Source organism: Elgaria multicarinata, chromosome 8 (assembly GCF_023053635.1).
Source record: "Elgaria multicarinata webbii isolate HBS135686 ecotype San Diego chromosome 8, rElgMul1.1.pri, whole genome shotgun sequence".
NCBI classification, from domain to species: domain Eukaryota; kingdom Metazoa; phylum Chordata; class Lepidosauria; order Squamata; family Anguidae; genus Elgaria; species Elgaria multicarinata.
In genome coordinates, this window is record NC_086178.1 from 24,652,491 (window position 1) to 24,672,002 (window position 19,512).

The following is a 19,512-nucleotide window of genomic DNA, read 5'->3' on the forward strand; positions in this document are numbered from 1 at the left end:
TCATGAGGCGTCACGGCTGAACGGGAAAATCCGCTTTCACCGCTCCTCAACGACGGAACACCTGGTAGGTCTAGCAAAGCCCTAGGTTACCACATAATATCTTCCCAACGCATTTCCAGTCCCATTTTCAAAGCACGAGGCAGCTGCAGTGCTGGTCTGTGCTCCAGTAACTTTAAAAATTTAATGTGTCCCCAAAAGATAAAAAACAGAAAGGATCCCTCCGAACATAGTGCACAAAAAGCTGTGCAAGTTCCTACAAATACTTTTAAGCTGGCTTCTCAAATTGCCAAAGAAACTATAGAACAAGCTACAGAACAAAAAAATAAAATTAAAACTCTGATAAGAATAACTTTAGAGCAATAAGCAAAGTAATGACTGTCAAAAAAGAGATTGTCGAGGAAATCAAGCTAGGTGGTTCTTTTACCTATGCCCACAGGTATAAGAAAATATATGCTTTTGCCTTTTCTTTATAAATCATGAGAATTATGCTTTCAGCATAACTAAAAATATATTAAGATTGCACCCATTTTTTCACCTCTAACACGTCACAAGACTGTGTTTCAACGAAAACAGAGGGTGGAGTGAGATATTTTCAAAGCTAGCTAACCGCAAAAAGAAACAAGTGCAAGTATACATCTATGTATAGTTTTCTAGTTTTCTAGTCTTAGAACTATTTCCATTTTGAACATGCATAAATGCCTTGTCTATTATTAATTACTTTATTGCAAAACTGTATCATGATTAATAAAAACGTTCTGCCGTTTATATCTAAAAAGAACTGACCCTATAAATATATTAGCCTTTCCTAAAATTAGTAAGCAGTTCCTCAAATCTTCTGAAAGCTACCACCCTAGAGTACTACTTACAATAAACCTTCTAAAAAAAATGTGTCTTAAGAGTCTTTGACCACCACTCAACGAACCACGAAATGCAAAACATTTGAAATTTCCCTGTTCACAACACCAAATGCCTTCTCTGAAAAAGGTTCTGAAGTTCCTGAACTTGCATTCAGGTTCACAAAATGTGCACTTTCAAAAATGAGCAACTTTTGAAAAATACGCCATTTTAGAAATACCAACTTTTGAAAAATGCATGCTTGAACCCTATTTGAATAAATAATATATTTTTTAAAAAAACAGGTTGCAAACAGATGGTAAGATAAACTTAGGCCACAGCTAGACCGAAGGTTTATCCTGGGATCATCCAGTGTTCACCCCTGCCTGAGCACGGGATCCCCCGTGTGTCACCTAGATGGACAGGTTTGACCCCTGGACGATCCAGGGATAAACCTTAGGTCTAGCTATGGCCTCAGTCAAGTTTGCAGTAACGCTCAGAATGTCAGTGAGTTCAAATATCCTGGTTCTCCCACCCCTAGTAATAATACTGGCTTCTTACATTTTAATCCCACCTTTCCTCTAAGGAGCAAAAGTCAGTTTACAACATATTCACAGTATCTAGGAATGTATGAGAAATTTCTTTCCGTTCATTTTTAATCATGATTTATCATCTTCACACCTTCTGGACTGAACATGGGCTCAGACATAATCTGCAGTGAAACACCATACATATTAGAGCTGGCAAAGTGATTCATGCTCCAAAAAAGAGCAGGCAAACTTTTGACAATGTGTATAACAAAAATGCATACTTTTGAAAAATGTGCCTAATAATGCTTTATTTATGGGGAAAGAATGTGTATATTTCAAAGATGTGTGCATCTCTACTCCGAGGGAGGCTCAGAAGACAGCAACAAGGGAGAGGGCCTTCTCTGTGGTGGCCTTCCAATTATGGAATCATCTCCCCTATGAGGCCCGCCTGGTGCCAATATTGCTATCTTTTTGGTGCCAGCTCAAGTCTTTTCTCTTTTCCCAAGCATTTAGCAATATGTGACACATTTAACTAATCCTGAATCTGTTTTTAGGTTTGACTGACAGCTTATAGTTGTTTATAGTTGTTTTTAGATGCCATCCAGTAAGTTTTGGAGCTGAGCAGGGATTTGTATCTGGTTCTTCCCAGTCAGTAGAACATAGGATGCTCCCATTGGCTCACCTAGTCCCAATAATGTCAACACTGACTCAGCAGTGTCCCAGGGTTTCATGTGTTTCAATTTATGCACTTGACACACATTATCTCAGTAATCCTCTGAACAACCCTGTGAAGTAGGCCAGCAATATCCTCACATAACAGATGAAAGACTGAGGCAGCGAGAAACGTGATGTGTCAAAAATCATCTAGTTATTATGCATGCTGGTAACTTCACATTGTCACAGTGCGATCCTCGCCATATGTACTCAGAAATAAATCCCACTGAGTGCCACAGGGCTTACTTTAGAGTAACTGTGCATAGGATTGCAGGTTACAGTCCCATTTATTTTATTGTTTTATTTCATTTCATTTCTATATTGCCCAAATGCCAAAGATCTCTTACCTGGCAATAAACCCATTAAACTCAGTGGGGTTTACTTCTGGTTAGGCATGCATTATATTGTGCTATGAGTAACTATTCTGCACGAGGCCACTCTCATTTAAAGAAATTTAAAACAACAACAACACTGTACTTTTCTCTCTTTTTTAGACCCTGTTCAGATGACATGCTCAGCCACAGTGGTTAAGCATTTCAACTTAAAATTATGTCTCAGTGTGTCATGCGAACAATGACTTATCATGTTGTGTGAACTATTCCTAACCGTGGTGGCTACATAACCCATGGCTTAAGCCTGCTCACTAACCGTTTGCTACAAAAGACTTATGTGTGTTGTTTGAACAGGCCCTTTACATCCTCACTGGGTTGATTTGTGCTTGCTGTCGCTTCACTATGTTCTATATATCAAATGTATTTGGATGATGGCAAACTTGAATAAATTAACCATACTTCCCCACTAACCTGCCCTTCTGACAAGTCATGGTGTTCAAGCAGATGGTACCGTGATGGGTTATGCAGGATGTAGGAATTGGAACATATTCCTGGAAATTTTGCACAGATGTTTATAGTGAGATCTTCATGATCACTCACCACTTGTATGTTTACAGACTGACAGAGCCTTCTGTTCCGAAAGGAGTCGGTATGGTAAAGTTGCCTCCAATTTGATAAGCTCATTTTAATACATTTTGGAACTGTGCAGGCGGATCTGTATTTGAGAAGTGCACAGCCAATTGCAAAGTAATACATATATTTATGGAGAATTACAGGAGAAATGAATATGCAAGAAAATTATATTCATAAGGAGTACATACTTTATACACAAAAATTTCTTTCTTTTGCCATCATTCTCTGATAGTTTTTGTAAGCTAGCAACTTATAATTTTACTAACGAAGAAAAAAAAATTACAACAACCTATAATTAGAGTAATAAAGAGAAAATTACAGCTGTGCATGATTGGACTAATACAAAAAGAAGTCTCAGCAGTTACATAGTTTAATATAGTTATATCTTTCCATTTACAAAATGAGTACAGAAGTATAGTGATCCTTCCTAATATTAAGAGGTTATTCTACAGAAAAGTGTTATTTTGTGCTATAGAAAACTGCCCCCATTGTGAGAAAATTATTGGGGAATTTGAAGTTATTTTTTATTTTATTTTATTTTTTAAAAATAAAGCAAACAAAAAATGAATTACACTGATTATGGGAGAAGTCCTTTAACTAGGAAAAGTGTTGAAATTACATTCTTGTCAACATTTCAGTTTAAAAAGATCTAGTTTACAGATTGATGCCAAGGTATGAAATGTCGAAACTTCAAAACATTACAAATATAGAGTTGGACCCAGACTTAGGGTTGTCCAACAGGGTCTGGGAGGTCAGCAGACCCCCCCCCCCCCCATGTCTGGCCCTCATGAAGCCGGTTGGACACCCAAACAGTGAGCTCAGACCAGTGTTGAGCACTCGCTATGCCTCAACAAGGACTCAGAACCTGCCCACAGCCACTGCTGGAAATGCACATTCCCCCCTTCCATGTTAATGGTGGCCGCCATTAGCAGAGAAGGGAGAAATGCACATTTCCAGAGCTTTGGGAAATCACATGGTTCCCCCCCCTTCTGTACCAATGGAGGCCTTAAAAGGCCCCATTGACACAAGGGTAAAGGGTTACCGTTGCGTTAATAGGGCCTTTAAGGCTTCCATAGGCATGGGGGGAAATGTGTGATATCCCAAGGCTCCAGAAATAGCACACTTCCCCTTTTCACACCATTAAGATGGAAGGAGGAAAGGCATATTCCAGAAGCACCTGTGGGCAGCTGCTGGGTGCTTGCCAAGGCCTCATGAGCCTCGGCAGTGGTCCATGCTCTCACCCCACCGAGGCAGGGCAGGTGCTCATTTGCTGAAGTGGGGCAAATGGTTGGCAATTTCACCCACCTCTAGGGCACAGACATAGGCCGTTTTTACACCTGCCTTTTTTCCAGGGATTGCCCCAGTATCATCCCTGTGCATGCAAATGACACACTGGGGATCCCGGGAGCAGGCAGGGCCGTTCCCTCCATTTTCCTGGGATAATCCTTAGGTGTAGAAAGGGCCTTAGCCATGTTTAGAGAACACCCATTGACATAAATGAGTTAGCCATGGCCAATGTGTCCCATTAATTTCAACGAGCCTACTGTAAGCATCCAACCCATAGTTGGCCATAAGAGTTAAGAGATATAAACATTGCATCTGTGTTGCTGTTGCTTGGATTGTCAAGCATCTTTCATTCTGTTGTCTGCTCACTGACTGAATCAGGATTTCTTTTAGGGATGTATGAGCATTCTGTTCCTGTTTGCAAATGTGCATTTGACTCCATTGCGGATTTCCATAAGTATATCTGGACCTCTTAGCAGGAGTGCTTCAGTTCATGATTCTTGTCAGCCAAGCGTCCCCTCTGCCAGGATACTAAAAGCTCTAAGAAGCTCAACAAGAATGCTGTTCAGGCAAGGGATGCATGAATCCGCAAAATCCAAGCTGGCTAATAATAATAATAATAATAATAATAATAATAATAATAATCCAAAACCAATCACCACTTTTTCTTTTTAAAAATTGGGTGTGTGTGGGGCTTCCTTCCATCTTACCACCATCTTATGCCCTACAGCAACACTAGGTATAGGGCATTGTGGAGGATGCAAAATGGGGGCCACAGTTTACACAACTGATGCCATGCTGTTGCCACTTACAGTAACAGCACAAAAACCTTCAAATCTTTAGGACAAGGGAAAGAAGCTGTACTACAACCCCTACCAGTGGTGAGTTCCATCACTGAGAATTTCCCCTCCCACTAGAGAAAGTTGGTGAAATTGTCCACCTAATTTCAATCTAAATATTTGGAAAGACTTTTGTGTACAGCTCTAATAGAAACTGAGGCTGCAATCATAGAAATGAAGATAATGATGATGATGATGATGATGGTGACGATACACCACAGGCAGGCAACCAGGTGCCTGCCAGATGTTTTGGACTCCAGCCATGATTATTGGCCAAACTGGCTGGAGTTGTAGTCCAAAATATTTGGAGGATACCAGGTTGCCTATCCCTGCTAGGATAAGTCCCATTGAACTCAGCTGGGCTTACATCTGAGTAAGTCCCATTGAACTCAACAGAGCTCACTTTTGTATTGTATTGCACTGTGAAATGCTTCTTTTAAAAACGTTTAGCATGGTTTCTTATCGGTAGTTGCTGTAAACTTACATTTCACCATTCTCAGCACTGCAGGGCTCAAAGGAATAAGTAATAATCACAACAATAATTGCAACTTAGTCCCAACTGAGAGTTCCAATCTCCCTTTCCAAGCATTTAAATTTACTACTTTATTCAGGTAAAATGTTATCTACAGCGTCATTTGCATTCATGGGAGCATGGAAGTGTTAAACTGCTCACTGGAGAGTTTTTAAATGCACTAAAGATGCATTGAGAGCAGCAAACAAAATATAGTTAAAGACTCAGCTAGAGGCAAAAAGTGTTTAAGTACAAACTTTTCACTAGTTCATGGCATCGGCATCATTTTCCACAAGCTGGGACCTTCAGAAAAAATAAGGATTTCAACAGAAAATCTTGTCAAAAGCTCTGTGTAAACCTAATTAAATGGTCCTCACCTTTACCAATTATGGTTTTGGCCACAGATGCTGAATCACAGGGTGACAGGAGAGACTGAAATAATTATTTACCTGTTCTGCATTCACTCAGTGATGTCACTCCAATTATGTCAGATATATCCACATAATTTATTAAAATTGTTACACCAGTAACATGCCAGTGCATCTGGCAAGAACCGCAAACGCAAACAATACAAGATGTTGGAGCAAGGTGGTGGTCATGTCCTGTCATGTTAATTTTAGAACATGATAGTCTCAGAAATAGCAATTATTACACATTAAAGATATATGTTTTACATCACCATTGGCTCTACTAACAATATGGGAAAAAGAAAATTCAAAAGTGACATTTAAGGAATTGTGTCCATGCTGATGGAAGCTTGAAAGGTAATCACTTCTAACATCGAAGTCTTGGTAAATGGAGCTGGCAAAGACATGGCAGAAAAAAGGACTTGCCAACTGAAATTAGCTAAAGGCAAAGCAAAATATCTGATCTTTTTATTAAAGATGCCATGGTTTTTCTCCATGGTTTCATTATTTCCCGATATTTTACATCTCTATTCTGTCTATATGAGTTTTCTAATTACATAGCTTTTAGAAATCATTTTTGGTGATGGTGGAGGGGGAGTAACGCCTTGGTAGCAATATTTATTTATTTTATTTATTACATTTTTATACTGCACAATAGCTGAGGTGCTCTGGGCAGTTTACAACTGAAGCTATAAATACAACAAGTCAGATCAAAATATAAACATAAAAGTTTTAAAAATATCATATAAAACCCAAATAAGTTAAATGCCTAGGTGAGATTATTATTATTATTATTATTATTAGTAGTAGTAATAATAATAATAATAATATTTCTTACCCTCCTCTCCATTTTGATCGAAGCGGGGAACAACGGTAAGTATAAAATACATAAAATACTGATTAAAAATGTAGTATACATTGAATGTTAAAACTTCCTAAAAGCATCCTAAAATTCCACTGGAAAGGCCTGCTGGAAGAGATTGGTCTTTATAGCTTTCTTAAATGCTAATGTGAAAATATATAGACATTAGGGCAGGATCTACACTACTGCTTTAAAAAGGTTTTTAACAGTATTGACAGCTGTTGAGGCTCATGACACACTCCATATGATGTTTTGAAACCGTTTTCAAAGTGTTATATCCTGCTTGGTGAAGATCTGGCTTAATGAAAATGTTTCATAATCCAAAATGGTTCCGTTTTTTCTATTATTATTGTTGTTTCTGAAAAAATATTATTATTATTATTATTTTGGAAAAATGGTTAAAGAAACGTAGAGAGCTTGCCATAGCAGAAGGAAACAAATTTAAAGATAAAGGCATAGATCAAGCTTTGCCTAGGATCAGCATCAATATCATCAGGTTATATTTTTAAAGCATCTGAATACAATCTTTGGAGATGTGGGGGATTTAAAAGGAGCCAGAATGAGAAAAATAAATCCACAGCAAGAAAATGTGAGATTATTTCATCAAGACAGATATCTCAGGCTAGATCTACACCAAGCAGGATATAACACTGCGGGCATGTCTACACCTCCCAGTGTTCTGGGAGGAAGGGACGAGGATCTCTGATCATGAGATCCTCCCCTTTGGACAGACGGCATCCGCGACATCCCAGGAGGAATAAGGGATGTCGTGCCCGCCATTATTATTTTTTTACTGAAGATTAGCGTATGAGTGCTCCTAAGGAAAACTAAGGTGTGTTAAAAAAAAAAACACCACACGATCGCACTCTCCACTCCCACCTCTGATGGGCACGGAGCACCTGAAAAGCTCCGTGCCCAAGTGCTGGTTCCTGCCTCCTTGTGTTTATTCATGAGGAGGCGGGACCAAGCTGGGATGGCCACCCACACCTCCCACAGGAAAAATAAGTCTAAAAGCCATCCGAGGGATCATCCCTCCTTGACCCCGAGATCCCCTGTGCGTCATGTGGTCTCACAGGGATGATCCCAGGACAATCCCCAGGATAAGGCATGGTGTAGACATCCTAGGGTGACCATATGAAAAGGAGGACAGGGCTCCTGTATCTTTAACAGTTGTATTGAAAAGGAAATTTCAGCAGGTGTCATTTGTATATATGGAGAACCTGGTGAAATTTCCTCTTCATCACAATGGTTAAAGGTGCAGGTGCCCTGCCCACTTTTAAATCTGGTCACTCTAGTATAGCTCCTGCAGCTTTAACTGTTGTGATGAAGAGGAAATTTCACCGAGTTCTCCATATATACAAATGACACCTGCTGAAATTCCCTTTTCTACACAACTGTTAAAGATACAGGAGCCCCGTCCTCCTTTTCATATGGTCACCCTAAGACATGCCCTTTGAAAACAGTTTGAAAATGGTTGTCAAAACAGTTATAAAGCAGTAGTGTATGTCCTGCCTGTTTGTACCATAGAGTACAGTAGTTTTCAGAATTCACCTGACCTTTTATTTGCAATATGAGATTCAATTAAAAATAAGTTGTTTTCTCTCTCTCTCTCTCTCTCTCTCTCTCTCTCTCTCTCTCTCTCTCTCTCTCTCTCTCTCTCTCACACACACACACACACACTATTTCTGCTTAGTTTTCCTATTGTGACCCACTTAAAATCTCATGTCTCACCGCACCCTTTGAAGACCAATGCTTTAGTGGAATGGTTTGTTATCCCTGCCTGTGAATGTTACAGAACTCAAGTAGAAGTACAGGGAAAGTACAAAGTCTTCGTATGCACTTGCTTTTGTATACTTTTAATGCACTGGCTTTTCTAAATAAGCATGTGCTGCTTTCGTTTCCCCCTTTTCTAAAAAAAAAAAAATCACGTAAAAGTTGGAATGCTCAGATTCCCTACCAACTCCAAAGCGTTTCAACAACTTTGAACAGATGTCAGATACAAAGGCTGCCTGCCTTCAGATCAAATTGCTCTTGCCAAGTCTCGCGAGCTTTGTTTTAAACAGTTGATTATAATGTCAGTACAGACCAATTTGCAAGCTTTAAAGAAGCAGCTGAAGACTGTATTTTGCTGAAGTATAAAAGAGCTTGGTTCTTAAAAAAAAAAAACCCAAAAAACCCACACCAAACCACGTTGGCATCTCTGGAATCCAAACTAGGGTAAGAGTTTTTCTATTTACATTGATCTCTATCAGCATAAGTTATAGCTAAGCTCGATTTGTATAGGAATTGCACTCTACTAAAACGTTATGCTCTGTCCATTTGTTGCTCCGCTGGGAATATGAAGTCTATTCTGCAAATGGAACTGATGGAACAAATAAGCAGGCGTGTGTATCGAACCATAGTATTATTCAACAGATTCTGGGCTAAGTAAATTAAAGTGAACTAAAAAAAATCATTTATTAATTCAACCAACTTCTGAATTTAAATAGAGATTACATAGCCTTGCATATAGATTTCTTGGTTGGCTAAGGATTTGTAAGGAGAGGAAACAATGGTTGAAATGAATTGTATTGCTTCACTGAATGAGAATACTGAACTACATTCTGTTTAACTTTCATGGGGGTAAGACTAATGAAAATAACATTTTTAAAATTTTAAGAAAATGTGCCTAACACTGTATCTCCATTTGGATGACAGCCTAAAGGAATCGGCTGACCTCTTTATTTTGGAAGTAATAATGTGAGGTTTATTTGCTCCAATCTCTTTTATGTTAATCTGAGTCTGTTTAAGGACAAAATCAAATACTGTGTTTCCAAGAACTGCAGTTTAACTTTTTGTTGATAGATGGCTTTTTGGACCATAGTAAAGGGGATCTCAAACAAGTTTCTGAGAGCTTTGCTCCAAAATGCAAAAACATTGGATTTTGTGCATGATTAACCCTTAACTGCCTAGTCTGATGGAAAATTAAAGTCAACACACAAGCCCTTACATGGATAATTGTGACATGCGCAACCTTATGAGTGGTTCCAATGTACTTATTTAATACTTGATATTGGCTGCAATCCAGCACATTGTTATACATACTTGCACTACAGGGAAATTAATAACACTAAAGTTTATGGAATGGTGTGCTAGTATACCATTAGAGATAAAGTTCTCCCCACCCTTACTTGGGAGTAAACCCAATGAACTCAGTGGGGTTAATTTATCGGTATATATGGGTAGGAGTGATTTGCATGTGGGAATGTTGTGGAATCATGTTTCCAACATTCTCCCTTCTACTTCTTGAATGAGTTAATTACACATTAATTTTGATTGATGTCTTGTATTACGACGTAGAAATGCTTCCTCCTTCAGATATATAGTTTAGGAAGCTATCCTGTATGCACAAATCTCATTAAACACAGTGAGATTTACTTCTAAGACATGCAAAAGTGCTGTTAGTATACAAACCTCACTTTTCCCCTCTCCATTATATTTTGATGATGAGAAAAACAAATGGGGCAGAATCCTGGCAAATGTAATCATTGTTAAGCCCCATAACTGCAGAGATAAGCACATGTTTAAGTCACTGTCATAGATCTCAGTGGGATTTAAAAGTGCTTAACTTTGGCACGATTATGCTCCACACTTTTGTCAACATATTTTAATCCTGGACAGTACTCTATTGCTGCAAACCAATATGTATTTACCTGGGAGCAAGCCCTATTATACCCAATGGATTTACTCCTGACTATTTAAGTAATTGTGCCGTACCATTTTTAAATGATATATTTTTCAGATCACATATTTCCAGCTTCACTGTCATTGATCCAAAGCTCTGGCATTTCTTTAAATGTATGTTTTAAAATGTTAGATTGTAAGCCTATGCGGCAGAGTCTTGCTATTTACTGTTTTACTCTGTACAGCACCATGTACATTGATGGTGCTATATAAATAAATAATAATAATAACTGAATGTATGCACACAGAGATTGGTAACTGAATAGTGTACTTTCACCACATCTACGCCTTCAACAGGTGTGTTATTTAAAGATATGGAAAAATAATTGATGGTTCTACCTTGAATGATAATATTGCTATAGTCACGAGGCAGTATCACATTTAAACTCATCAAAAGCATTCATGCAATTTAATTTTCAAACCATCCAAGTGTAGGCCTTCGGAATGAGTTTTAATGTTATGATATTGTGTGGGTATCATCACTCCTGATATCAGGGGAGGGCAACTTGTGGTAACTCTAGATGTTTTGGCCTACAACTCCCATCAGCACTAGCCAGCATAGGCAAAGGTGAGGAATGATGGAAACTGTAGGCCAAAACACCTGGAGGATCCCAAGTTGCCAGTGTAGATTGTTGAACTAAGGGCCTTGCTAGACCTACCGCCGAATCCGGCGGTGAGGAGGGGCCAGGCTGTGCTAGAAGTAGCACGGCCTGTCAGCCCTGTCTACACCTGAGGCGTGACGGGGCCGAGGGAAGCCCCATCGCGTCCTCCATTTCCCCCCGCCTTAAAGCGGTCGCGTGCACAGGAATGCACCAACGGCCAGGTAAGTATATATGCCCCCCACCTCCCCTGGCCTTCGATCCCCCTCCCCCCCATGTCCCCACCTGCTATTTGCCGCCGATGTCACCAGCTGCTGTGTGCTGCCGCTGCTGAGGACAATGTCCCCAGCCGGCATTTCCTGCTGTCTGTCCCCCGACCTGTGATGCCTGCAGGCCGGGGGACATGATGACAGCAGGAAACGCCAGTTGGGGACATCGTCCTCATCATCAGCGGCAGCACAAAGCGGCTGGGGACATCGGCGGCAAATAGCAGGTGGGGACATGGGGGGGAGAGGGGGGATCGAAGGCCAGGGGAGGTGGGGGGAATCGGGGGACAGGGGGGCAGGAGCGCTGTGGCCCATCCACCGCTTTTCCCGGCTACTCGCACATAAGTGTGGTAGTCAGGAAAAGCGTCGGAACGGTCCACACGCCCGTGGTTCCGGCCTCAGCCAGACCTAAGGCCAGACCGCGGGAAAAACTGGCCCAAAAGTGGATCCAGTTATCCCGGGTCAAGGGAGGGTTTAGCCCGGCCTGACCCCGGGATCCCCTGTGCATCATCTGCACGCACAGCAGGGAGCCCGGACCTCTCACCGGGCTAAACCCTCGTCTCGCAATGGCCTAGGACTCAGTAGACCCAGGTTCTCATCCCCCACTTGTCTATGAAGCTCACTGGATGACTTTGTGCCAGTCTCTGACTCTCAGCCTAGCCTACCTCACAAGGTTGTTGTAAGGATAAAATAGAGAAGATGAACAACATGTATGCCACCTTGAGCTCCTTGGAGGAAAAGTGGGGTATAACTGTAACAACTTATATATGAATGCAAATCCCTGTAATCCTCCTGGTCTCTCTCTCTCTCTTTCTCTCTCTCTCTCTGTCACATCTCAGTAGTAATACATAGGGTTGTATAAGCGAGCATCATTTATTGAAACTTGTCATTCTATTGTTAGATAATGGCCACTAACAAACAAAATAGTACCAGATTCTTCCGTCTGAAACTTTGGGTGCTTCCAGATGGAGGACTGCTATCACTACTAATTAGAAAGACTTATTATTATTATTATTATTATTATTATTATTATTATTATTATTTTATATAGCACCATCAATGTACATGGTACTGTACAGAGTAAAACAGGCAGCCTTTGTATCTGACATCTGTTCAAAGTTGTTGCAACGCTTTGGAGTTGGTAGGTGGGTTGCATTTCTACATGTGCGAATTTGCGCAAATTTGGAAAATCAGAAAAAAGCCCCTGATTCTGCTAATGAGTGGATGATGGAACAAAATAAACCTGACAAATTCAGACCCCCGAAATCTGCAAATCCTCCCCCAAATATCCATTTTATGCTTTAAGTAATGGGGGAAATGCACATTTTCCCCTCCATAACAGAGTTTCTGTATTAAGAGAACATATGGAAGAAATGATAAGAAAACATGGAAAGGCCATGAGTAGAAGATGATGGTGTCTGGACCTCTATAAACCTCTGTGAATGAGCCAGAGTAATAGTGCCATAAAAGCCTCATCTGGAATCACCTCAAAGAGCTGTTTGAGAAGGAGAAAACAAACAAATATTCCTGTCTGATTGCATAAAGTCAAATACAGTTCAGAACCTCTCTTAACCACTATCCTCCCTTCTTGAGAATTCCCCAAGTTTTGCTCTGGATGGAATAAGAGAAGAGAAAGAAAGGAGGGAAGAAATGGAAAAGACGAGTGGTGACTGGCAATGGAGTTGGGAGAGAGATAATTTCTCCAAGCTCCTTTCAGATGTGGGATTGGAGGTTTGTAGGTGGGATAGGAGGGGTGTACAAATCTTCATTAAATTTATAAGCTGAGGTGTCTGGGAGCATTGACTTGCTTTTTAAACTGTAAAACTCAGGCCTTAGCTAGACGTACCAGGTCTAGCACAATGGAGGGGTGAAGATCTCGCAATATTTTTATCACAAGATCTCCCCCTCTGTTTACATGCAACGCGCAATGACCTCAGAGGGAGAGGACCTCCCAGGCTGCCTGCACTTCCTGAGGTGAAAAAGCCCTAGAGAGGAATTACCTCATGGTATTTCCCCCTTGACAGGACATGCAGGAAACTAGGGGTGTGCACGGACCCCCCGCTCCGCTTCACTTGCAGATCCGCCATTTTACGGATCGGGCCGCTCCGCCCCGCCCCCGCCCCGCCCACTTCCGCTCCGCTCCGCCCGGAGCTCCGGATCCGGATCCGGAGCTCCGTTTTCCCCCCCCATAGGCTTGCATTGAAAGCTAAAAAATTATACAACTTTTTTTCTGTTCAAGTTAGAAACCTCATGTTTGGCACCATGACACCTCATGGGGATATACACACGCATGCCAAGTTTCAAAGCAATCCCATCATCCCCTGATTTTTGGCGAATTTTTGAAAATCGGGCACCCCACACACAACATCCCTGCGAGGTGGGCAGGGGAGGAGGGAGGGAAGGCAGGCAGGCATGCAGCTGGCATTTCTGGGGGCATAAGGAAGTGAGCCAAGGATAAGCCAGTAATGCATATAAAATGGAATAAATCAATCAATAAACAAAGGAGGGGTGGAATTAAAAGCAGCAGTGTTGCTCAATAAACAGCAAGAAGAATTTTTTTAAAAAGGCTATATCTGTCTTTTACCAGCAATAGGGGGACGTGCCCGGGGGAGGGGGAAGTAGCTGCCAGTTCAAGACACTGACAGCCACCAACAGCTCCGAGAAGAAGTAAAACGCTCACTTCGACTCAGAACAGGCATTGCTCCACCACTGAAAAGTGACCATTCACTTCAACTCATGATAGGCATTGCTCCACCGTTTTACTCTCTTTGGAAGGCTCTATGGCCTTCCAGTGCAGGAGAGAGTGGGGGCACGTCCACGATGAGATGCCCTAGGGGAGCTCATCCCCTTGCACCACATCGATTCAGTTGTTCACCAAGGTTAGGGTGGGGAGCAGTGCTGTGTTTCTATCTCTTATTCTTGGCTTAGTATATGATTTCAGGTTGTGTTTGTGCATTTGGTGGGGCTACTGTGTTAAAAAACACGGGGAAAAGCCCGTTCAGATGAAGAAAGAGAAGTTTCCCAGAATCCCAAGTTACCTGTTTTGCCTATGCCCTCCTCCAACTTTGGGATCATCATGACCGGGAGCTGACTCTGCCCCTCAGCCCTTTGAAAAAGGTATTTTTCCCGCCGATTTTTTAAAAACGTCTAGCCCGCAACCCGTACGATGCAGAAAGTTGAGAGTGGTCTCAAAATGACCCCCATCCACGACTCTCTGTGCACAAGAATTTTCAGAATGATAGCTTAAACCCCCCCCAGTTATCCCCGATTCTTTCCCTCAATGCAACCCTATGGGCGAAAAGCCGAAACGCAGTTTGAGCCGCGCGGTTGACCCGATTTTCAAAAAAATATAGCACGCGACACGGACAACGCAGAGAGGTGAGAGTGGTCTCAAAATGACCCCCATCCACGACTCTCTGAGCACAAGAATTTCCAGAGCGATAGCTTCAAAAACAACGTAGTTATGTGCGATTATTTGCCGCAATGCAATCCTATGGCGAAATGTTTTCAAGATGGCGACCGGAGCGCTCCTCCTGAACTCGGAGCTCCGAAAAATGGTCACTTCTCTTCGCCTTGCTTCTAGGGGGTCTGCGGTCCGCTCCTACTCCGCCTCTGGGTAAGGCGGAGCAGGCCAATCCGCTACTGCTTCTACGCTCCTAATCGGAGCGGAGCACATCCCTACAGGAAACCATGAGGCTTACAGGTGGTCAATGCGATGATTGCGTGATAAAAGACATGACCCTCACACACACTCCTCAGCCACTCCATGCGTAAGAACCCTGAAGCACAAGAACCCTGAACCAAACCCATGAGAATTTCTCCAAAATGTCTTCCCCTTTAAATTTCTTATTGAAAGCAATTTCTTTTCTGTCAAATTGAATGACAATGGCCAAAAAATTATGTGGGAGAAGTTTTCAGCAGAGCACTAATTTTTACATGCAGCCCAGAGCAGTTTTGTGATCACAAAACACCTGGCAAGCATAAAGGTTTACAGACGTGCAGGTTTGCGTAAGATCTTAGGTGAGTAAAGTTTAAGGCTAGATTAAGGCTAGATAATGCTCTACAGTTCTTTACGAATCACCCCAAGAGGCTTTACCTAAAGTCTACTATTACTTTAAATCCGTTCCCTCAACACTCAACTCGTAGGGTATGGCTTTTTATTTGCTCTTGCATTGAACTGAATCTGTGAAATATTGTCTCTGATAATCCTCCTCTGTCCTTCGGTTCCTTTGATGCTCTCACATACTTAGGAAGCACTTCAAGCAAAAAAACAACCGAAAAAACACGTTCCTATTTTCTACCCTGAGCTTTCAGCTCCAAGCAGGCAACAAGCAAAACGGCCCTAAATGAGCGGCACAGCTGTATTTTCCACAGAAATTAACTCCGCTCCTTTTAAGGATAGAAGGACTACTCAATAATCAAGGACAGACTGCTTGAAATGACAGTAAGGAGGACACAGAATCCTTTCTCACATCTTTCTTCCTTCTTCAAGGAGAAATTAGTAAGAATAGCCAAGTTACTGGGATTCATTTTGAAGGTTTTCTCTGGGTCTCTGCTATACTCAACTTCAAAATCTGAATCCCAAGCAGTTATTAAAAAGTTGATTCTCAGCAAACTATGAAAAAAAATACTATAGAAAACTGTGATCAATAGAAATTACAAACACCCATTCACATTGGCACCAGTTTGTAGCAATACATTCAGCACAAAAAATAGTGCTGTGCCGAAATTATCTCCCACGCTTCCCCCACTGACCATTCTTGTTCAATTTGGAAAAAACATAATTTTTGAATTATGTTCAAAAAGAAATTCAATGGTGAAGAAAATTCAGAGAAATTCTCATGGGCTGGGTTTGGCTTTCTTGGATGTGCCTTTCTTAGGAGGTGGCCAAGGACTGAGTGCAAATGTCCTGTTTTTTTATTATTATTATTTATTTACAATCATCTCTCCAGCAGCTTGTAGCCTCCTCAGCTTCCTACATTTTCTGAGGGGACATGAGCTAATTCATCCCATAGGGCCTCCTCAGTTCAGGAAGCACCAGAAGCCTGGGATCCTAGTGGTGATGAGGTAAACTCGAAAACTTCACACACAAAACCAGCTATATAACGCTGAGTATGAGGAAGAACAATGGAAGTCTCCTTCCTGGGGGATGAAAACTTCCAGGAAATTGGAGGACAGATTTTGGCAGCTAGAATGATACAACACCGCTGCAGCCGTCCTCCCACCTGCATGGTGGTGAATGCAAAATGGAGGCCAGTCTGCCAACACAGTTGATGCCATTGCAGAATGAAAAAAATTAAAACCCCGTGGGGGGGAAATAAAGAAACTGCGACAAACCTGCCATTGGGCAGCCCTGCCTGAGAGAAACTGTTTGGAATTTCTCCTTCCCCCTTGAGGAATTCGGTGAAATTGTCTCCCAAATTTCCTTGCTCACAAATAAAATGGAGAAATTCGAGAGACCATTTGCTTATAGCGCTAGGAAAAACACAATCTAAGCTAAAATGGGTTTTTTTTTATCCCTCCCTTTCCCATGGAATGCCCTTGATAGATTAGACTAAATTATTCTAGAGCCTCAGCTAGACCTACTAGGTCTAGCGCCACGGAGGGATGAGGATCTCAGGGAATTTTTATCGCGAGATCTCCCCTCTGTTTACATGCTGCGCCCGATGACCTTGGAGGGAGAGGATGTCGCACCCACCATTTTGGTGTTTTTTTGTTAAAGGAGAAGAGCGCACAAATGCTCATGCACTCAAAGGTAAGTTTTTTTTAATTTTAAATAATTTTCCCCACTCACCCCACCCCCGATGGGTGCAGAGCTCCTGGGTGGTGACACACAAGTGGCCACCCTAAGTGGATATGAGAAGGCCCCTTCCTTGCTGATCCACAAAAATGTTTATATTTCCATTATGTGATATGTAAGGATGTCGGAGAAATCCACAACAGAACCAAATGAGTTCAAATTTCTATGAATCTGACCCATGGATTCTGCAGTAGACCACATTTCCCTGAGTCAAATGGATTCCATGGACTTGCAGACCATATTTTTGTTTGTTTGTTTTACTTTCCAAAATATTTTGCAAATTTCAAGATCAAAAATACATACATATATATATATATATATATATATATATATATATATATACATACATACATATATATATATATCCAAAAATGTGCATTTCCCCCATTACTTAAAGCATAAAATGGATATTTTGGGGGATAAACATTTTTTGGGGGGAGGATTTGCAGATTTCGGGGGTGGGTTGCATTTCTACATGTGCGAATTTGCGCAAATTTGGAAAATCAGAAAAAAGCCCCTGATTCTGCTAATGAGTGGATGATGGAACAAAATAAACCTGACAAATTCAGATGGAACAGATTTTTACAAAATCCGTCCATTCCTAGTGGTAAGCTTGTGTACTGGGATACATTCCAGAAGATTAGTGTGATCACGAGAAGGGATCAGCGGTGTAGGACATTGCTTTTCCCATTTTCGAATCTTCATGATTGAATCTCCCTTCTGTGAGGCTTTTGTGCAGCTTTCTCCCAGCCTCTCAAGAGAGAATTTAGGGTGGATGTTCTGGGCAAGGTGTACAGATAAACTAATCAGAGATACTGGTTGTGATTAATGTATGTAACCTTAAAGATATGAATTTACTGGATAGCTTGCCAAATCATGGGTGTATCTGATAAATAGTTAGCCACATAGGCATGAGTTAGTGAAATACATTAGGATCCATGGTAAGGATGTTATATATAAAAAGTACCAGAGAGCTCATAACTGGGAATCTCTCTGTGGGCAAAGAGCGTGACATGGCTAACTGGCTCAGGAGCACACCTGTGTTAGGGTTCCCAGTAAACTGAAAGGGTGTTACTGTCCTCTAGGGATGCTGTGAGCATCTGATTGGGTCCTCGAGGGCAACAGACTTCCCTGTGTCTGGCCCTCATGGACCCAATTAGATACACTCAGCACAAGGGCGGACCCTTGCCTGAGCTGTTGTGAGCCCACACCAGCACTTGAGCATTGGTTACCTCTTGATTCTGGAATCACACCCTTTTCTCCTGCTGTGTTAATGGTGGCTGCCATTAAGGCAGAGGGGGAAATGTGCACTTTCTGGAGGCTCTGGAAAGTGTAGATTTCCCTTTGCTACATTAATGGTGGCCGCCATTAATACAGCCGGCCAGCGCAAGCGGGTGCTGAGCGCTCATGAGGCCCATTTCGTGGGGGCAGGCTGAAGCGGCCGCAGGGCAAGCACTCGGCGAGTTCAGCCACTCCTCCTTTCCCTTGTTGTCATTCTGCCTCTCCCTCTGAATAAATATGGGGGAAAGGAACAAAGCCTGGTGTGTTTATTGGGTAGTCCGGCACTCAAAGAACCTCTGGTAGAAGCTTGAGCTGGAATCTTCAAATTCACATGGTGTTTTGCTCAAGGAAGAATTCCATGGCAACCTAATAGTGTTGCCACATCCAGACCAGATACGATGTAAAAGTATTTGAATATCTCAATGCAGCAGGCAGCCAAGGAGCTACTCCGCCCCATTTAGTCTTTGGTCCAGTTGTCATCCCTCCTTCACTTGCTATCATAAGCATGTGCAACACATTTCATTGGGGTGTGCACCCAGGGATTTATTTCTTCTTAAAAGATGAACAGTTGCTGAGTACTCAGTCATAAAAGAGATAATCTTTATTCATTATTTACTAAACACTGTAGACACTAATGCCCTACTCTGTGTTTGGCTTGCCTGACTGCAGCATTGGTGGGGCTTTGTGGTGGCAATGGTCGGAGGAGGGGCTTACAAGGTGATATTAGCCTTCAGGATCCCTCCTCCTGGCCTCTCTGAAGAATGGCTTCTGGCAGAGAGGCTCCCAGCAGAGCAATTCCTTTTCATTCCTGCTGCCGGGAACAATAGCACATTGTTGGGGGGGGGGGGTGGCAGCAGCAGAGCAACCAGAGGATCATTCTTGCTGCATCTCAATCCC

The 19,512-nt window shown here is 41.9% G+C and overlaps 1 protein-coding gene across 1 annotated transcript in view; it reads left to right on the top strand.

The window, feature by feature from the left end:
• Positions 1 to 9,129: 9,129 nt before the first annotated feature.
• Positions 9,130 to 19,512, top strand: part of BCHE (butyrylcholinesterase) — a 71,400-nt gene continuing 61,017 nt past the window's right edge. The window contains exon 1 of the mRNA XM_063131459.1: positions 9,130 to 9,163. The gene's annotated coding sequence lies outside the window, so the exon portion shown is untranslated. The remainder of the gene's footprint in view (positions 9,164 to 19,512) is intronic.